Below are 21,257 nucleotides of genomic sequence, written 5' to 3' on the forward strand. Positions count from 1 at the left end.
GCCGGGGTGTATCAATTTTGAGTAAATTAGCGTCCTTCAATTTCGAAGGACGCTAATTTACTCAAAATTGATACACCCCGGCTTACCATCTAGCGGTAGCTTTTGGAAAGGTGAAAAAAAGCATATATTTAATACTTGCGCCGGGTATTTAATGTTCGGCTCCGCCCGAACTTAGACTTTCTTACTTGTTCTTTGTTTAAAAATTGTTTTTTATTTTTATGAAAATATAGCTTACTATCTAGAAAAAGCCACGTTAATCAAAATTTTAAAAAAATTTATGAAAATTCAGCGCAACTAAGCAAATGTTTTTCTTCAAAATTTGAAACTTTTCAATCACAGTTTTTGCAATTTTTTGTTCACGCACTTTCGACAATTTTTTTTGTGCGGAGAAAATTACCAAAACCTTCCACAAAAAATTGCCAAAAAGCAATGGTATGTCTAAGCTAGTTAAAAAAGTTAAACTGCATACTCAGAATGTTTCTAGAAAATCAAATTAAAAAGCTCAAAATATTGATTGGACTTAAACGAATTTTCCAACCTTTCGTACACAGTTTTCATAAGATTCAGATTTAGATTTTATAAAAAATTACGAAAGACGGGCCTGATTGGTATACAATTTGTTGGCTTAAAGCCACATTCGAAAGCTTTTATGTACTTACCCCCGGCTTAGTTTTATATTTGCGTTTATCTGTTGACTTGAAATCGTAAATGAAGCAAAAAGTTGGCAAAATTTTTTTCATTTTTTCATTATAGTTATTCTCAATATTTGTTTTAACTTTTTTAAGCTACACACTGCCCAATAACTGCTCTTTAAAATTAATTTTTGTTGACAATAAACAAATCCCTCTTCAAATTTAACATTTTATGACATTTCCAAACGCGAAACTAATGATCGGTTAAATTATTGGTTATCGTTTGATTGTTATTGAATTTATATTCAGTTTTTTCTGCACCTACGCATACACATGCAAACATCCACACGCTACCCATGCAAACATCCACACGCTACCCTGTAGAAAAAAAAATTATCAATTAATAAAAAGTAACCAACTTGCAGTTAGCTTTTTTGCGGGATTTCTATAAAAAGCTAACTTGAAACTAGTCGAAAAGTGATGCAGGCGTAATTCAGACGTAATCGGGAGAATGTTTTCTTTAAAAAAATTTCTATTTAAATATCGTCATAATAATTTAACTTTGAATACACTTTCTTTCAGCACTTCACAAGTACTTTTTCGAATTGAGGGCAAATAAAAGGAAGATCGAAATTTTATATTATCATTTTGAAGTTATGTCTGACGAAGTTCGTATATGAGACCACCTAAGTACGGCAGAATATGTTAACAAATATGAAATGTAATAAAATAAATTAAATAAATAAGAAAGTAAAAAAAAAATATATTTTGTTTTTCTTATTGATATTTTATGTTCAAAAGTAGCCGCCATAGAAATATAGTTAGCTTTCCTCAGAGAAAATATACATATAATAGTGACCTTTAGTTCCTTTCTAATCAACTTCAAGTAAAGTTATAGTTAGATACATTTCCCGCTGGGTACTGCCAGCGTTGTTTGCATGACTGTTTAATGTACATAGTATTTTGTTGATTTAAGCACTTTTTTGTTAGTCAATTTTCAAGCGCGCCCGAATGTGTGGTAATTGCATTGTTTACTATTATAATTTTTGTGCTCAGCAATTTGCACAGATTAAAATTCTTGAATTTTTTTTTTTCAAATTTGCATATACATAGCTTTTGGTTTATATGCTGATTCATAGATTTACATATTTGTTTTTTTTCTCGGTTCAATTAAACTCTTCACGCGATTTGCTTTAATTTGACAGCAGCCAGCTGAATTCGAATGTTTATTGCTACTTTTTTGTGTGCTTTTTTAGTTTCTGTATGAACAGCCAACGTTTCGTTCGGAAAAAAACGAAAATCCAATAAACTAATACCTGCAATTTTTTTACTTAAATGCTGCAAAAACTGTGACTGTGAAAATTATTTAAAAATCACTAATGACTGATCAGCTTTTTTAATGTGCAGAAAAATGCAAATTGAAACACAGATTTCAATTTGCTTAATTAGTACAGACGAGCATTCAATTAATTTTAGTGATTTAGTGGTTTTGCTACAAAATTTGCCGCACAGCATATGAAATTTAATAAATGTTTAAAGAAATATACAAACAAGTAAAGAAGTCTAAGTTTCTCACCTTTCTAATTTCAGATTATCTCGACAATGAGATAAACTTATATGGTCCTAAGTGGGCAATACAGCGCCCATTTTCCAAAAATCCATAATTATCGTATTTTTTTTTAAGAGATTGTTTTGAGTATCAACTTTGGGTAATTTAGCGTCCTTAAAACTCAAAATATCGAAGTTTTCGCCTATCTGAAATTTACGCTTATACATATGTAAGTAGTGGCCGTAATTTTAGTCCGATTTTAAATATTTTCAATAAATTGATGTTTTGTCTGATAAATCGGGTTCGTGTGCTCTGTTTATATACAATAGACCACGTGAAAGAATCCTGCAATGCGGCCTGATCCCGCTTAGTGTCCATGGCGTATGAGTAACATGCTCTCCTGCTTACATATATTTTATAAAAAAAAATCCTTGCACATTTACATTTGAATACTCCCTTATTTTTTATTTATACATATGTACATACATCATTTTTATTCATTAGTAGCTTGATTTTTTTGTAACAGAACAGGCTTTAACGCAAATCAAAAAAAAATGTACACAGATTTTTGCTTTTTTTCTATTAAAGTTTAAATTTTTTCAACGTTTTCATCATCGGAAATGATTAATTAATTTCTAAGAACACATATTTGCTAAAACTCAATATAAAATATTCACTCTTTAAACAAAAAAAAAATCGATTACTATGTGTAATTCGATATCACACTTGGTTTTTCGAAAAGCAAAAATAAACCAAACCAGTTACATTTATGTAAACAATTGAACCTATACGTGTACTTATGCCCTCCAATTAAGCGTAATGAGTCGCAAACAGAAAAATATTATAGTAACAACAACTACAACATGATGAAAGAAATTCGCACTTGTCATAAATATATGTACAGCCACTATTGTCCATAATTCATATAAAAATTTTCAGATTTATTATAAATTTGTTGTTGTTATTGGACACATGACACCTGCTTAAACACATAAGTGCATTAGGGTGTCCCTTATTCCTCGAAATCTCTTACTGTTGTTATTTACTTGCATGGCACACTGGTAATTTTTATCTTTTGATTGAGGTGGAAAATGTCCAATGCGTGCGACGACTCTATACATAGCCTACTCACATAGTTGTATTGGAACATGTTAAATCCTTATACATTGTCTCAACTCTATGTGTGATGCGCCATTTATCAAGCAAATCTTCTACAGCATTAGCTTCATCTTCACCTGTGCCATCATCGAGTTTGGATGAACCTCACTAACTTTCTTATGGAAAGACAGAAAAAAAAAATTACTACTCTAACGGGACACTTCTGGTAACTGGCTGTCAACTCACCACAGTCTTTCGAAAGACAAAAGTCTCTCGTAAGACAATTGTCAATTCTGGCCAACTATCTTGGAAGCTCTTTACTGTCTTTTCAAGGACTAATTGAAAAATCTGCTGACCTTCCACGCAGCGACATGTTGTGTGCTGAATGATAACGCTTTTTCTAAGACCTTTGTGCTAGAATAACAAATGTTTTTCGAACTATCTTACTATCTGGCTTTTTTTTCTTGGGAAATTTTTTTTACAATTTTAGCCAGAATCGCCCTGTTAGATATTACACCGACAAAATTATAAAATACCATGAGGAAAAATCTTGAAACTACGAGTCTAAAATCGCCGAGAAGAAAACATAGGTGCGTCGTATCGTAATATTTAACTACGCGTTTTAAGGGGCACCCTAATGTACATTTACACAAATTATGACAACAAAATATTTAGCACACTGTAGAAATGTTTTTAATATTTTTCAATATCATTGTGTCATTATTGCAACTTGTACTACCACTGTTGGCTGAATGAGCAGACACCGATTATGATTTCAATTACCTATAGTCATTAAATTTGCATGACCAAGCAGTTCGGATTAAATTTCTATTTATTTAATGGTTTTGATGGAAAATATTTATGGTGAATAGTGTCTTTGTTTCTGGCTAAAAAATTAATTATTATTTCAATAAATAAAATACTTTCAGCTATTATTTGGGTTTATTTTATGTTTCTCTTCAATATTAAAAAATGATAGGTGTTTTTAAACTTATGCATTTGTAGCTCGTTGCGCATGTCCAAATTAGTAGTTATCACAGCATAGTTCACTTAACACTTTCTTGCGCTTGCTTTGTCCTAGCTTTAGTGCGTTCCAGTGCAGTGCAGTGTCAAAAAACCTTTCCTTCTCACTGCATAAAAACTCAGTCTCTCCCCCTCACAATATTCTTCTACTGGCCATCTGTTTCCGCTTTTGTGTTCGCTGTTAAATATCGCCATAAAATTTAACTATTTTATGCTTCATTACTTTAATGTCGCCTCATATTTTGCTCAGCACAATGCACCAATGCGCACAGGAACAAAATTCATGACATAAAAGTGATTTTAATGCTTTGACATAAATTTTTGCGAGAGATAGATAAATGTTTCTATGAAATGAGTTTAAAATCGCATTTGGTGGAAATTTAACTATTTGGACATTTTAACAGCAAATCTTATTTTGATTAATAAAAAATTAACTCACCTTTCGTACAGTTTTGTGTGAGGTCTGCAAAGGAAAAGAAAAAGGCATTAAATAAATAATTTGTTGCAGAATTAAGAGTTGCATTTATTTTTATTACATTACTAATCATTGAATAACTGATATCTTAAATAATATTTGTTTTAAGCCCTTTTGCTGATAAAGATATAGCAGCACTACATTGTGTCAGAGCTCAAGGGCTCCACAATCAGATGGCCATGAAATACATGACATTGATGCGTTTTTTATTTAGCCTTATTTTTTAACACTCAGACGGGTTTCCCGTAAACAAGATTTAAAAAATGTTGAATTAATATATGTTATTTTCGGAGACCGCACAAAATTGCAACGCCACAATGACTGCACTCGGAGAAAGACTCTGTGCTTGGAGGGCATGGCTGTCTCCACAGAGAAATCAAAGATAGAATGCTGGGTAGTGCAGGTATTTTTACTGACCAACTCAATCTGAAGCTAAGTATTCTTTCATTTCTCTGACCAACAATTCTTTTTCAGGTGCAAACGTCGGTAGTGTAAGATACGATAAGATGCATACAACATCACGAACCCGCGAGAACGCAGCTCAAAATTTTCATAGACAACCGAACAGCAATTCAAGCGCTCTCGTTGATAACCTCGCTAAGATCGCAGCGTGTGGAGGAAACTGAGTGAGATTTAGCCTCAATTTCCTTTCAATTTCAAATTACCCGAATATGGGTTCCAGGGCATAGGGACATACACGAGAACTAGACAGCGGGTGCACCCGCGAAGTGTGGCTCTGCATGATATACTATGCACCTCTTTCAAAAAAATCTAAATCTGAATTATCGAAATTTATCATTCAAAAGCTAAAAAAACAAAAAGTCGGGAATACTAGCGCTGCGACCTAAGAAGATCTATTGTGCTAAACCCTAGTTATAATTACCCCAACCTTAAGCTATTTAAGAAGATAAGCACTTTGGAAGGCGCCATATTCCAAATTTTGGATGGAGAAGACAATCGTTCCGCAAGGTCTGCTACCAGCCCACAAAACCTGCAGTCCATCTCTACAGAAAGCCCAATTTTATTTAAATGGTACCTTAACTTGCAGTGTCCTGTCAGGCCCTTTCATTGCCTTCAAACACTCCATGAGCAGGCACCCACCACACCGTAACGTTGTTTTGGACTATCATCCATGAATAGTGAAACTCCAAGTGACCCCGAAGATCTCTACATTTCATGCCGTTCGTATTGGGCAGCCGTAGGGCGCTATAGCATGAAATCCTTAAAAACGCAGTCCTACTAGGCTTTGTGGTTGTTATCGCAAGGTATATTTTTTTAAAATTCATCGAACCGACAATTGGTTTGTGCTTTGAAAATTTGCTACAATGTGCTAGTTGCTTGGCACCAGGGCGAAAAATCGCTTTAGCCAATCAAATCTTCGAAATCTTTATCGGTGTACATATTTATCGATATTGGCTTAATACCTCAATATTATTTTCAAATGTTTGCTACTACGTATATCGAAAAATATATTAATTTATCGATATGTGTCTTCATCTTCTAGTGGTTTTCGGCAATCAACCTCGGGAGCAGCAACTTTCGATGACATTGTCTATTGCTTATCCTGTTTATATTCGTATTCATACTTATGCTCATACTTATACTCATATACTCATACTTATACTCATACATATGTCCATGCTCATACTCATACTAATATGGATGTTTATTCTTACTTACATTCATATTCATATATATACATATTAATATTCAAACTCATACTAATATTAATATTCATATTTGTATTCATATGCTTGTTCATATTCATATTCTCGTATACTCATATTCATACTCGTAATCATGTTCATATTCATATTCTAACTCATATCCCTACTCCAATTCCTATTCACACTCATATTCATATTCATACTCGCATTCATTTTTAAACTCATATTAATATTCATATTCACATTCAAACACTGCATAGTTCTTTGTGGCTTTTCTATTTTTATTTTGAACTCCTTCTTGCTTATCGTTTCTATATTATCGTTTCCTAAAACCCTTTCAGTCGCCGTTTATTGCTTTGATTATGATTTAAGGGCGTCACGCAAAAGCAAGAGGAAGCCCTATGAAAAAATCACAGAAAAAGAGAAATAAAAAATAGAAAACCAAAACAATGAAAAGTAACAAGCCACACCACAACTGGATGGAGATTTATTTGCCCCAAAAAGTCCACAAGAGCAAACACCTAAGACACACAGCAAAATATTTTACTTAAACGAGTAGATAACATCAAATGGTGCTAGCTGACCTTCGCAACTGAACAACTCAATTCATAGCGTTCTTCACACACACACTTCTCTCCAACTCTCCTCCGCTTTATAAATTTCTTTTTTCTTTACCTCATTTTCATGGCTTCTTCCTCTACTCAGCTGTTTCTTATTTACCTTTTTATTTCAAAGCAAAGACTTCCTGCTAAGCCAGCAACTGATTTGCTGATGGCTTTGACGACCATTCGAAGATGATTGCTCACCTATTTACGCTTTGTAGCCCCAGCTTTTTTCAATAGGACACATAGCCAGCGAAGTTGGTGGATTTTGCTATTATTGCTGAGTTGCCTTGGCGTCTCTACTTGACAGGCATTCTAGTTGCTACTTGTATTTCTTCGCTGTTATTATTGTTATTTTTACAAGCTTTTTTATAGCTATTGTTGGTGTTGCTTGCCACTTTTATTGCCAACAATTCAAGTTTAGTATTCAGCACCAGTCAAACGGTTTTCAAGGCATGCGTGTGGCCACACACAACATCTATTGTTGGTATATTATATATTTATTTATTGCAATTTCAAATCTCGATTGATTGTTCTGGTTGAACTTTGTTGATTTTTTATTGGATTTAAAGTGCTTTAGTTGCAAAAAAAAAGCGAGTGGATTCCTGGTAGTTTTGTTGATCATAAATATATTTCAATCTTCGAGCAACTTACTAAGATTGTGCCATGGATATCGCCTAGTTCAAAGAAGTTTGTACGCCTCTGAGTTGCTTTGTTGGCCGAATTTCTTAGCGCTGGCCATGGTCCGATTTACCCTATATTCGGAGCTTACATACAAAAAAGGAAATAAAAAAATAAACCCGCTGAGAGGCGCTGAGTCGAAATATTTGTAAAAATCGTGATTATGGTCTAACTTTGCTCATATCTTGGAAAATCCATATGTATAGAGGCTAAGTGGTATCAGAAATTTTATAAATAAAAGCAAACACCTTCTGCATGCGTGGCAATCAAATATAAAAAAAAAAATTTGCTCCACCTCATCAAAGTTTTTCTTTAGTAGGTTTACACTTTTTGGCCGTAAATTCTATTACCAAGTGATTTTATTAAAAAATTTATTTCGAAGATAATTCTTGTCTTCAGACGCCTATAGAAAATTAAGCGAGTAACTTTTTCGTAATAATAATGGATCTTTTTTACCTTTACTTTTAGGAATTTTCATGTGAGTTCATTAATAATGGCAGACGAAGGGTTAAAATGTTCGACAAAAATGTTAACCAGGAAATTTTACTAGTGGTCACCGAAGTTGAAATCACCCCCACCGATAAAATTTGGGACAAGTTTATTATAATTGCAGGCGGCCATAAATTAAGAAATAACAAATAAATCGAAGTATTTTCCTCAAATTAACCCCTTTCACTGCTCCAATTATGGGCATTTTCCTTTTTTGCAGAAGCTCACTCAAAAAGGCAGTTAGAGGATTTAAATTTTATACACAAATGTTAAGCGCATAATTTTACTGGGAGTTACAAAAAAATACATAAATATCCGATGACTAAAAATTAGACATTGTATTTACCTTTAGTTTTTTCGTGAGCCGCAGCCACTCGGTTAAAAAAACTTAACTCCCTAACTAACGCTTTTACTTAGCTTCTTAAAATAAGGGTAAAAAGGCACATGATGGGAAGGATCAAATGGTTATATTTTTTTTTTACAATAAATTGCTAGCTAATTTTTTTTTAAAGATCGCTAAAGATACGAATTCTACTTATACACTCCATATAAAATTATTTTTTTATATTATTTATCGAAAAAAAAGAATACGCCTATTTTTATTTCATCCTGATATTCGAAAATCTCGAAAAAGCCGTCCTTTTTTTTACTTTTTTTAAATTTTTTGCAGTATATAAACTTTTTGTCAGAGAAAATCAGTTTAGTAATCAAAATATGCGTAATAACTTCGGCTTTCAATTAGAGTGTAAGATAGCTATACATAAATAATTTTTTGCATTAAAAAATAGCATTTTTTTCATTTTTTTATCATTATTTTTATTTTTTTTAATTATGCACCCTTGATTTTTGATTTTTTTTTGCATTTGCATAAAAAAAAGAAAAAAATATATTTTTTTAAATCTATCTCACACTCTAAGGGAAAGCCGAGGTAATTGCGCACATTTTGAGTACTTAACGGATTTCCTCCGACAAATAGTTTATCAACGGCAAAAAATTTAAAAAAGATACATCTTTATGAGTTCAAAATTTCGGGCATTCTATTCAAGATTTACGAATATCATGATGAAATAAAAAATTTATTTTCGATAAAGAATGTAAAAAATATATTTCACCCAAAAAAATATTGAGGTGTAAATTTTGTATGGAATGACCCTTATATGTTATTTCTTCATTCTCTTTTACATACGGCTTTATTGACTCTTAACAAAATTTACCTGAAGACTTATAGAACCGCACTAACGTTTAAATGAAACAGTTTTTCATCTTTAGTGAAGCCCAGTAAAAATTTCTGCTTATTTCTGCTAAAATCTCTTAACCCTCTAGCTGCCATTTATAACGAATTTATATGAACATCCAACAAACTGAGGGTCAAAAAGTTTTATTATTGAAGAATTTAAGGGATTGAAATATTCTATGAAAAAAATTTCCGCTAAATATTACCTTCTGAAGACAAAAAATATGTTTTCGAGGTCATTGTATAGATAAAATTTATCAGCAAAAAGTGTAGATTTTTACCCACAAAGCTGTGATGGTGTGGAACGAAATCCGCTTAGGGTTTAGCGTTTAGGCATCAGAGGGTGGAGGTCCTAAAAGGGCTGCTCCGCGGTGCAATTTTAAGTATTTTATTAGCACATAGAACAGAAACCACAGGCGTGCTTTATTAAACGCTGCCAAAATCGCTAATCTTTATCGAAAACCATACAAATCAAGAATGTTTTTATCAAAAAAGCCTGCGGACGTCGAATCTGAATATAAACTTTAGAATCGACATCTGAATCAATCAATGGCACAGACATGGCCAAGGCGCTCTAAGAAGACGAACAAAGATCTTTAATGAAGATGTGCTCATTTTCTTCCATATGAAAAGATTGCCGAACATACCTAATTTGTATAGAAGAAAATTCGCAACACCGCCAGCAAAAAAAAAATTGCCAAAAGTCAACAGGAAGTTCTAGCTACTTCAAAGCGGCACTTTATTTCTAAGAAATCTAAAAAAACATTCGATACATTTAAGATAGGTTGTTGATTTTTTATTAATATTGCGCAAAGTTTGAAATTTGTATTAATACGGTTTATGTTAGAGAATAACCTATGTATGTATATTTTTATAAAAAAAATTTGATTAGAAAAATTGTCTATCTTGCTATCAAATTATGACAATTTTCTTACTACTTTAATTCACATTTATTCATCTTAGCATCATTCGCCTTTTGCTCGCTTCTTTAATGCGCTATTTGCGTAATCTATCACCTGGCTTCCGAATGTTGCAGAACGTGATTAGAACTGGTTTGCTAAATATTTATGTCTGTACGTAAGCCAGCCAAACTAAATAACAACATAGACATGGAGAAACATCTGATGCCAGCTTACACTGACACAAATCTAGTAGATATTTATACACGTGTCTTATTAAGTACTTAAGTGTTTATGTAAATATGTAAACAAAGAATTGAAAATGTGACAGCATGCCCTTCTGCGTATTTATTCCACTTTTAAATTCCAGCAGGTGACAATTTAAATGCTATTATTATATGGCAGCCAAAGGTTGGCGTCAAGCAACCAAATGGCTATATTTCCCAACCCAGCTTTTAATGGTTAATTTAACACTTTCAAGACCAAGAGAACATATTTCCCAAAAAACCACATATAAGAATTCTACTATTTTTTTATGTTTTTACAATGTGCGTCATATTTAGTTACTTATTTTTATTATGGAATTTTAGAATAAAAATATTTTTATCAAAATTAGAAAAAATTATCACAAAACAATTTGTTAAAAAATTTGAATTGCTTAGAAAAAAAAGTTCAAGAAATTTTATTTTGAGCCAAGAATAGTTTTATGCGAAAAATCCATAATTTAGAAAAAAAAAATTCCCTGAATTAAAAAGAAATTTCCATCATAAACAGAGATTTTTTGGGAAAAAAATTCAAGTAAATTTCCTTCTTTCTTTAATAATTTATTTTTGAGCTATAGGCCGTATTTTAAATAAAACATTAAATGTTTTTCTGTTTTATTTATTTATTTTTAGTTTTGTTTTGATCGATATTTTGCCTTCAGTCTGAAGGCATGTTCAGGAACTATTAGCTTTGTCCGGTCGACCGACATTTAATGTCGGCCTATAGCTCAAAAATAAATTATCAAATTATACTAAACGGCCAATAACCAACACAATCATTCTTTCTTTCGAGAAAACGTTTTTGGGAATAAAAATATTTAATATTTAGGTTAAACACTTTGGGAGAAAAAGTATTTTTCTTATGAAAAAATCATTTTATTAAAAATATAATTTTTAAGATTGTTTACGAAAAAATGTACGCAGGAAAAATAATCTCTACCAAAATTATGAAAAATGTGTCATGCATAAGAAAAAATATTTTAATTTTAAAATAAATAATTTTTGGGCAAAAAAGTATTTCTCTAAGGAAAAAAAATTGGAAAATATCTTGGAAAAATTAAAAAAAAAGTTGTATTGAAATAAAAAAGAATTTTTTTAGGGACAAATTATAAATTTGATTCAATATCTTTTATAAGAAAAAATTGGAGAAAAAATTAACTTTTAGTTGAAATTTAACATACATTTTTTTATCAGAGTTGGTTTACTTTGCTCACGATGAATCAAACTTTACAATTCAAATCATTTGTTTTTTTTTGAAGCTTATAATCCTGAGGGTGTTAATTACATAGCTACATATATGTACATATAGAACAAAGTAAATGACTGCTCATATATGTACATATATATGTAAATAGTCATTCCAAATCATCGCACAACCAATTATCCATTTATTTATTACTACGTTTTCGCATGCTCATTTAAACTCTATAGTTCGCTTTATTCTTTTCACTTGCTGCTCACGTACGCTTACACTTTTCCCACACCGGCAACAACAACAGCAACACGCAATTAAACTTGATTATATATAAGGTACATACATACATAGATCGCTTGAGTGCACTTGACCTTGATATTTTCTTGTTGCTGAGAAAAATGTTGCTTTTCATGTTTACGAAGTTTAGCTAGCATCTTGCTTTATCAAGTTTGTAATTAATTTTTAATGTAATACCTGAGGGATTGCTTGTAAAATACAAGCATTTTTTTTAATAAGATGAGTTAAGAGTTATAATTAGTAACATATTGTTTATTTGTTTGCTAACGTCACTCTTAGCAGCGATAGCGATTTCCTGCAACATGCTAGAGAATTACATCCTTATGCGTACAAAAACATCTAATAAGAGTACATACATATTTACATAGGTACGTATATACAGTGGGGAGCAGAAATGAGTACATGGTGATTTTTGTTAAATAGTTGCAAGGTTTTTGAACTTGATTTTTTTTTTTATAAAAATATTGTTCATGCCTTAATCAAAACCGTATAAACTAAACTTGCAAACTTTATACAAAGCTTAGAAAAATCTAACAAATTTTCATTAAAATTTCAACTCTGTAATCTGATTTTTTAGAAAAACTTTCTGGATTCTGGGCTAATTGACTTAATGTGATTCTTCACCTAAACTCAACTCATGAAACGTATATCAAAATAAAAAAGATGAGTAGGTGCGGAATTAATTTTTTAACTCTATTAAATTATAACTAACATTTGAAATATTTTTTAGATCTTTGAAGAGGGTTTCCATCTGTTTAAAATGTTAAAGAAGAGCTTTCACTTCAGTCGCGCGTGGGATCCCCATACAACTTTTTTTCTTACAATTGCAATTGCGTCAGTCAATAATAAACCGCAAACCAGCAAATTAAAAAAACTGCCAGAAATCATACTAGTAATTTTGCAAGCAATATCAAAAATCAATGAAATATTATGGGCATTACATATGTAAGTATAACTCTTCACCACTTTTGCAACCCTGAACATCTCCTCCTTCTTCAGCAAACATCTTCGAACTTCCTTTAGCACGCATTGCTAGTAGCATAAGAATTTGCTCATTTCCTTCATTTCCTGTTAGCATAACTAGTTTTCATTTGATTTTCCTCGTCTTCTTCTTCTTCTTCCTCTATTATGATTCCCCAGCGTATTCTATTTTATTTGCATTCATAAAATGAAATAGTAAAATCATTTAATGGCCAAAACTATCATCGTCGGGGCGTAGTGGTAACATATCACTTATTTGAAATTCTTAAATTGGCTGGCGAAGCAAATGCTGCGTAGCGAAAATGAAAATTTTACCATAGGAAAGGAGAAGAAGAAACACACCAAAGCGTATTTGCAATCAACTTTGGAGAATGCTTATGAAATTGGTGAGTAATGTGGTAAATTTCAAAGCCTTTTGAGAATCTATTTTTCGAATAGACGCATAACTATTCCATAAATATTTTTGTGTAACCAAATCGTCGTTTAAAGTGCAAAACCGCGTAACTGACATTTGCTGCCAAAAATTGGATTTGCTCAGACAAGCTCTTGGCTAAAGCCTTATCCATTCGTGCTGAAATATACTAGCCAGAAATGCGATTGCTTTATAAAAAAGAGAACCATTTTGAAATATGAGTGTTTTTACTCTCTAGAAAATTATTTATGCAACCTCGCATACGCGGGTTCGTACTTTAAACGACGATTTGTTTAACTAAATTTTTGTATGAGCAGGTTAAGAATTGCATGCATTATTCTAGTATGCCTCCAAACTTGCGAGAAGTGCTTACATATCTTATGTTCCATGGGTGTTTAGATAGTTAATAAAGTGAGATGCACACTGTGCTCTAATAGTCTCTATCCTTTGTGGCAAAAACCTTCATGCAAACCGCGGTTGCATCTGTTTATTTACTAGTCAGATGACGTCTATGTATACCATGATGGTATAGTGATGTTTCAATAGAAAGCGTTGCGGATGAGTTAACCAGAAAAGGCACCATCGAGTCCAACTAACCGAAAATATAGAGAGTGGGGGTACTTGCTATTGAATAGATGGGTCTTATATTATGCTCTTCCACAGTGTTTCTGCCTAAAAATGGACCGTAGGCGTTCAAGTTTTGAAGTACAATCTTCCACACTTTATTTCTAGCCGTGTAGCTTTACAAGATCTAAACCCCTTTCGTTGAGTTTTTAGTTTGTTCTGGGAAGCTCTCCGGATCTCATAGCTCCCGTCTGCAAAACTATGTTCTAGACACACAGTGTTTTTTGCTTTATCTTAGCAGTAGTTCTTCGTAGTGGTATCAAAACTGATCGGTGATACTAATCCAAGTACACTTAGAGCAAAAATCCTAACCTAACCCAAGATAGCCTCTTGTGTTGGTTTAAGCTGCATTGAGCTATCTGTTGCAATAGTTTCTGCTATCGTTTTCAAGCAATTCCTTTGAAGCTCAGTAGAGTTAACTGTTACAATTCTGTGTCCATCTTCCTGCTCTAAACGGATGAGGATTCGGATGAAGTGGTTTGAAAAAAAGTAGTCTTAACTAATCGGTCTGGATGATTTGGCTAATTAGTACGATGCTTACTTCTATAACGTGGGAAAATAGGATGCTGCTGGGCTGACTGTTATTATTCTAATCAAGCGTTGTATTGTTAGTTCGCTGGCTGACTACAGGAAAAGGGTTGAGAAGAGTCCAAGGTCTATCTGGCGGATCATCTTCCATAGAGATATAATCACTTTCGTGACTTCAGTACAGTATCGATGTAGAATAAGGCATGCGTAAAGTGGATGAACAGTAGGTGTATATGCCACCTTGTAGACATAGTGCTCACTGGATTCCATTTTTCCTCCCACTTAGGTCTTGCGGAGGAATAGCTGTAGATGTACTGCTCTCGCGGGGACTTGCAAAGCCAACCCCAACACCCTTTTGACCATCCTGATTTCTTTGATGTACGTTATTAAGCTGACTCCAAACGTTTCCCGGCAGATAGGATGTTTAATTCTTTAACTTTGAGCTTTGACTCCATATAGCCTTCTGCCACCCTGATCTAAACTGGGAAGACTCATGCTAAGGAAATCACTGCATTGAACCCAGTGTGTGATCCTCGGTTTAGTACCTCTAGCCTTAGCTCTTTACTTAAAATGAATGATCACACACCTCAAAAATGTGTGTTCCGTGGGAACCTCTCAACGTCCGATTTGATTTTAACAAGTTTATTGGCAGGAATAATGGCTTGTAACTAATGTGGCATACTTAAAGGCGCTGTTTTAGTAACAAGGCAAATTCAAGAAAGTCATATCAAACGTGGAGAAGCGGGAAAATGATTGAAAGTTGTAAGTTAAGTATAATAATAACGTAAAAGTTAGAATCTTCCTAATGGGACAAACTTTGAATATCTGTACTCTATGAGCGGTGTTACTCTGAATGACATTAATCTGTCTTGCTATCCATTGTACGCTTATCTTTAAATACATATATATATATCTTCGCAATGCTCAACTCCTTTTCCACTCAAATCTCCCCACTCACTTTTACGACCTTACATTAGTTTACTCCCTTTAATTTTTCTTCATTAAAAAGTTATCACATATTTTAAGGCGACTTAGTTGAGCACAGCTAGTCAAGCTTGCTAGTGAAGAGCCATTAAACTCGTAGGCAGTCAAAATCAGTGGCAACAACAACTACATATATATATAACAAACATAGCAAACGAATAAGTTATGCAAACAAAAACAAATAGCAGAATTTTGCGAAAAACATCATTAGCAAAGTTTGACCGTCAACGAAGTTTTAGCGGCTGAAATTGAGCTGTGGATGTTGGCAGTCCAAAAAAGGAAACGAAATGAAAACGAGTTAAAGTGGCAACAAGGTTGCAACAACAGCAACAGCAACATCAAAGTATTAGCAGCAAAACGAACAAAATTAATGTAGCCAATGTAGCTGTCAATGGCAATGAGCCGTTCAAGGGACTAGTGAGAAGACAGCGGCGTCATTCGAAGTTAAGCGCCACAGCAAAGTGGGAGCTTGGCTGAGCGAACTAACCGCCGACTAACAAAATTATGCCAGAAGGACAGCACACAAAACAGCTACGACCAACAAAACCATAATCATCGCTAAAAGCGTTAGTTATTCAACTAGACGTCACTGAAGTCAGTTAAAATGGCGCAGAAGAGAAACGAGAATTGAGGGGGAGAATAGATAGCTTTAGCGGCAGTTGCAAAAAGTTTCCACACCATTAGCAGTAAATTTTAAAAAGTTATATATCTATGTCTTTGAAAAGGTTGCGCGGTAGCAGGGATCAAAATTGCATAATCAAAAGAGAGGCATTGGAAACTCAGTGCAATTTTTTTTTCGAAATATCAAACCTTTAATGGGAAAGCGTGCTAGAGAGATGACTTAGAACGTTATAAACTAAATAACTAGAGTTAATAACATATCAATTAAAATAGCAATTCATATACAGGGTGTCCTAGACCACCCGTTCGGCCCCTCTTAAATGGAGGGAAATGTTTTTAACTAAAAACCCAAAAATATGACCTACCAAATCGGGGATGCTCTACCTTTCGGTGGTATTACCGACTTCCGATTTCGACTGGAAGTGGGTTAAACTGACCGGCCACCATCTTGGATTTGGAATTATTCCATAGTGTTTTATATTCCAATAGTCAAGCCCTTTCATTTGATACCCATATTGAGAGAGCTGGGAAAAAAATGTAATCCGCCATTTTGTGGCGGCGGCCATCTTGGATTTACAAGAATGCATAATATACATAATTTTGTTGTCATCAGAACAAAAGATGTGTACCGAATTTCAGATCAGCATGTCAACATAAAATGGGGAAATTTCAATTAATACTAGATTCGACCCAAACAAAGGTCAAAACGACCCACACGGGTGAGAAATAATGGGTCAAAACGTTCCACAAAAATATGCGCCACTAAATTTTACTATAGACCTCAAAGAAAACATTTTTTCAAAATAATTAAGCTCAACTTGATACCAAATTAGGAAAACTTCAATACACTATAAAAAAAATTTAGACATTTAAGATAAAATGTTCTGTTCATTTGTAGGAGACGCAGTAAACTTTTGTTGACTTTTATGCGTATGGCTCAAAAAATAAAAGTCAGTTGATTTCTAGTGATGACTAAATGGGCTACAAAACTGCATACTCCAAAAAATCCAAAAAAAAATTTAAAAAATAAATAATAAAAAAAAATTTGTAATGCACTCATTTTACTTAAATTCGGTGTAAAAAAAATTCATAACTCAAATTATTGTAGAGTGTACCCCGTAATACTATACTTAAATACTGCGCATTACCCAGAGCTACCATTGTGATTTTTTTAATTTTTTTGAGATGGCATATTTTCAAAAACTATTTTTTTTTTATAAAAAAATTTGTATGTGAAAAATTTTTCAATAAAATAATTTAAAAAATATTTATTTCATAGAGAATTTTGATGTGCGTATGTGTGTTATTTTCAAATTTTTTCCTCGCCTAGTTCTCGAGATATTTGGAAAACTATTAAATCGATTTGTGTTTGCTTTTGTGCTATAAAGTTTTCAAAAATGTAATAATCAAGCTCAAATTTCAAATTTTTTTATCATTTATGTTTATCCATCAACCCTAAAATTGTATACAAATCAAACAAATGAAGTGTGAACCCCGTCCATTTTGGTATGGAACGCCCCATATATCACTTAGTTGTAGAACATTTCCTTCATAGTGAATTTTTCAATGACAGTTTTCATCAATAGCTGCTATGTTCAGTCCCTGCTTTAATGACGCAAAGGTTAAAAATTTTAACTTAAAATTAGATAACTCGTTGGTGTTGGTTGATTCTGCCGACAAGGTGAGAAGATGATGTTTTTCCGAACGAATTTAAGTTTTCCCTGATAAAATTTTGAGATAAACCGATTATGGCACTGAGTCATCGTTAATGTAATTTTTCGTCCTACACTCTTTTTAAAGTTTTTTTGCGCTAAAGTTTACTTTCCAAAGAAATAAAGTTTTACTTCTAATAGGGAAATTTATTTTCTCTGATTCGCAGCTAAGGCCTACTGCTCTGAAGTTTCTAACTATATCACTGGATTTTCCATCAGAATTAACTCACTTTGAAGATAGCTCTAAGTTTTTTTTTTTGCTTTATAAAAATTTTCATATATGTTCATTAAGGTTGTCCTGAAAATATAAACACCTAAAATTTTGTATCAGGCACCACTTTGTCTTGTTCTACGTAGAATATAAAGACATCCACGAAAAATTACAAATTTATAAACAAAATTTAGGGGTTTCCACCAGTATTTGAAAATTTAAATTTTTTTTAAATCGCAAACATTTTTCAAAAAATTGTAATCTTAGAAAGAAGTTTGCACATGCATTCCATGGTCCAAGTATGCCCAGTGTGCCCGTTGTAAAAAATTAATTCACAGCTAGGATAATAACTTTGAATGAATTTCGCGCGGGATCACAAACTTGAAATTTCCACTTTTCTTCCCCTTTACAATATTGAAACTGACTGAACATAAATTTTTTTTTTAAATACTGAAAGTGGACGAATACTTAAATATGGTAAACAATAATCGCGTACCGCGTTATGACAGACATTATTCTACAAAGTTTTTAACGACACTCAGTTGACAAATTGAAGCATCACTGTCAACATTTTTCAGTCTTCTGATGCCCTCATTGCACTTATTGCCATACAAGTACGAACTAAACGGAAAAACAACGGCGAACTAAACGATCTAACCAGCCACTAGGGCTGCCAACTAAGCTAAAAGGTGCCATATTGGGGCTGAAAAAGTGCAAAATAGAAAAATAAAAGTGTCAAATATGGTGGTATTATTTTTAATACATAGAAGATTATTTACTTACTTCTCATTTAGCAATAAAAAACCAACTTTGTAAAATAAGAGTGCAATACAAAAAAAATAAAAAAAAAAACAATTTCTATAAACTTTAGAAACTAAAAAATTTTAGTTGATGAAAAAAAAGACTACTCGCGATGGATTTCAAAGTGATATATTATTATGATTTTTAAGTGCCAAATTCCAAAAATTAGATGTCATTTGAAATAAAATACGGCTAAACAAAAGTGGCACGGTTTGAGCCAAATTGGCAGGCCTACCAGCCACTCACAAACGCCCATCAGCGCTAAAGAGAGTTTGTCAGCAATGAAGCATACCAGCCAGCAGGCCACAATAAGCGCGCTAAAGGACGTTGAATGCCAATTTAACTCCCGAAGACACAATCTCCATGCCGTCAAACTCAAACGCAAGTGAGTATCTAAATAAGAAAAATGAAAAGCTTTTCCATATAACCATGACTTCCTCTTTCAGTGAAAACTAAACTTTTCGCCTTGCAACAGTCACCCCCTGCATTAAAAGTCGCATACATTCAAATGTCTTCATTTGCTAGGAATGGGTAACCTCCGACTTTCGTATGCCATTATTCCTGCCACGCTTCATTTGCGCTTTTAGTTATAATAAAATTCGCATTTTAGCTTTCATCGCTAGGCAGCATTCGCTTTCCTCTTACTGCCGCGACACTTTTAACTGCGCGCTCAATGACGCCGTCGTTAAGGAAATGCAAACGCAATTTTCCATTCTTTAACTGTCAACTTATGTTGGTAATGGTTGGTGGTTGTGGATTGCATGATGCGCGAGTAGTTTACAAATTATACAACTTTTAATGTGACAGAAACAACGACTCTCAACCAATAAGAACGCGGGCGGGTTGTCATAGCTCTTTAAATTGTTTCACATTAATTCACAAGTAAGTTTTAAAGGATTTCAAACAGAGTGGCCCATTAGAGTTTAAGCGTACCGGACAATGCTGCATAATTTAACGCTTTCAAGACCAAAAGAAATATATTTTCCTACTGTTATTTCTGCTGTTTTTAGAATGTGCCTCATATCGTTTACCAATTTTTATTATATATGAAATTTTAGAAAAAATATTTTTATCAGAAATAGAAAAATTTAACGTAAATATTTTGGTTTCTTTTTTGAAAGTTTGAAAAATAATTTTTAAGAAATTTTGGTTTGAGCAAAGGCATAGTTTTTGTGAAAAAGCCACAAATAGAGAAAATATGTTAACACGAATTGGTAAACAAATTACTGTTTTGTAAATGGTAATAAAAATTTAAAATAGTTATTTAGGATACAAATTTTAAGGAAATTTGTATTTTTAGGAAAAACTCATTAAGGTAAATAATAATTTTTAAGATTTTTAACGAAAAATTTTATAAAAGAAAATTATTTTTTAGACAAATAATATTTGCCATTATAAAAAATTTACCATACATTAGAAAGAATATTTTTATTTTAGAACTTATAATTTTTGGGGTATAAATTATTTCTTTATGGAAAAGAATTTGAAAAAAAGACGTGAAAAAATTAGAACAAAATTGTTTTGGAAAAAAAATATTTTTTAGGGACAAATTATGAGTTTGATTGCAAATATTTTAGAAAAAAAAATTTTTGTAAAAATTTGTTTTCAGTTTAAATTAATGAGCATTTTAAGGAAGCTATTATTTAACATAAATTTTGGTTTATTTTTATATCAGAAACTCGATTAATCAAAATTTAAATACGAATCAGGGTTTCTTTATAAGCTTATGGTCCTGAGAGGCTTAACCACATTTCATCAAAGTGTAAAAATTATTTTATTTTCATGCGACGACTATATCACCTTTTTTACCTACAAAAATCCCTTGGCGGGAAGCATTGGCATTTTCCATCCATCTGAACAAAAGCTGCGCAGAAAGTCAAGATGTTTATCGCTTAATTTGCTGTTATACAATGAAAATACGCGTGTTGCAATTTGTAACATTTCTCGCACAATGAAAACCGCAAAACTTACAATATTCAAAGGAATAACAACAAGTTTGTCGATTTCGACCTGATAAAGCAAATTATGTGGCAGCTAGCAACAACACCACCAATCGTAGCATTCATACAAACATATCTATGTATGTACATCTTAAATAAGTTATTCCACAACTCGACACAATTCAATTCGTATACTTGCCATGACAATTTTTTAATCCGATTTACAACTGTTACTGAAAAAATCTTACTTTGCGTAATAGTGCATGAAGCAACAACAGAAGTCAAGAGTAAGAATTACAGCGTGTAAGCAGCAGTACTGAATGGTGGTTATTCACAGTG

General features: G+C 32.7%; 2 protein-coding genes across 2 annotated transcripts in view; both read right to left on the reverse strand.

Annotated features, from left to right (window-relative positions):
• LOC118740064 overlaps nt 1–21,257 on the reverse strand; it is an 806,655-nt gene that overhangs the window by 596,263 nt on the left and 189,135 nt on the right. The gene's annotated exons all lie outside the window — the stretch shown is intronic.
• The window catches only part of LOC118738827 (Ig-like and fibronectin type-III domain-containing protein 2), a 138,061-nt gene that overhangs the window by 114,222 nt on the left and 2,582 nt on the right, over nt 1–21,257 (reverse strand). The window contains exon 2 of the mRNA XM_036469830.1: nt 4,742–4,765. The gene's annotated coding sequence lies outside the window, so the exon portion shown is untranslated. The remainder of the gene's footprint in view (nt 1–4,741; nt 4,766–21,257) is intronic.

Source organism: Rhagoletis pomonella, unplaced genomic scaffold, assembly GCF_013731165.1.
Source record: "Rhagoletis pomonella isolate Grant_MI unplaced genomic scaffold, Rhpom_1.0 Rhpom_scaffold_00005, whole genome shotgun sequence".
Taxonomy (NCBI): Eukaryota; Metazoa; Arthropoda; class Insecta; order Diptera; family Tephritidae; genus Rhagoletis; species Rhagoletis pomonella.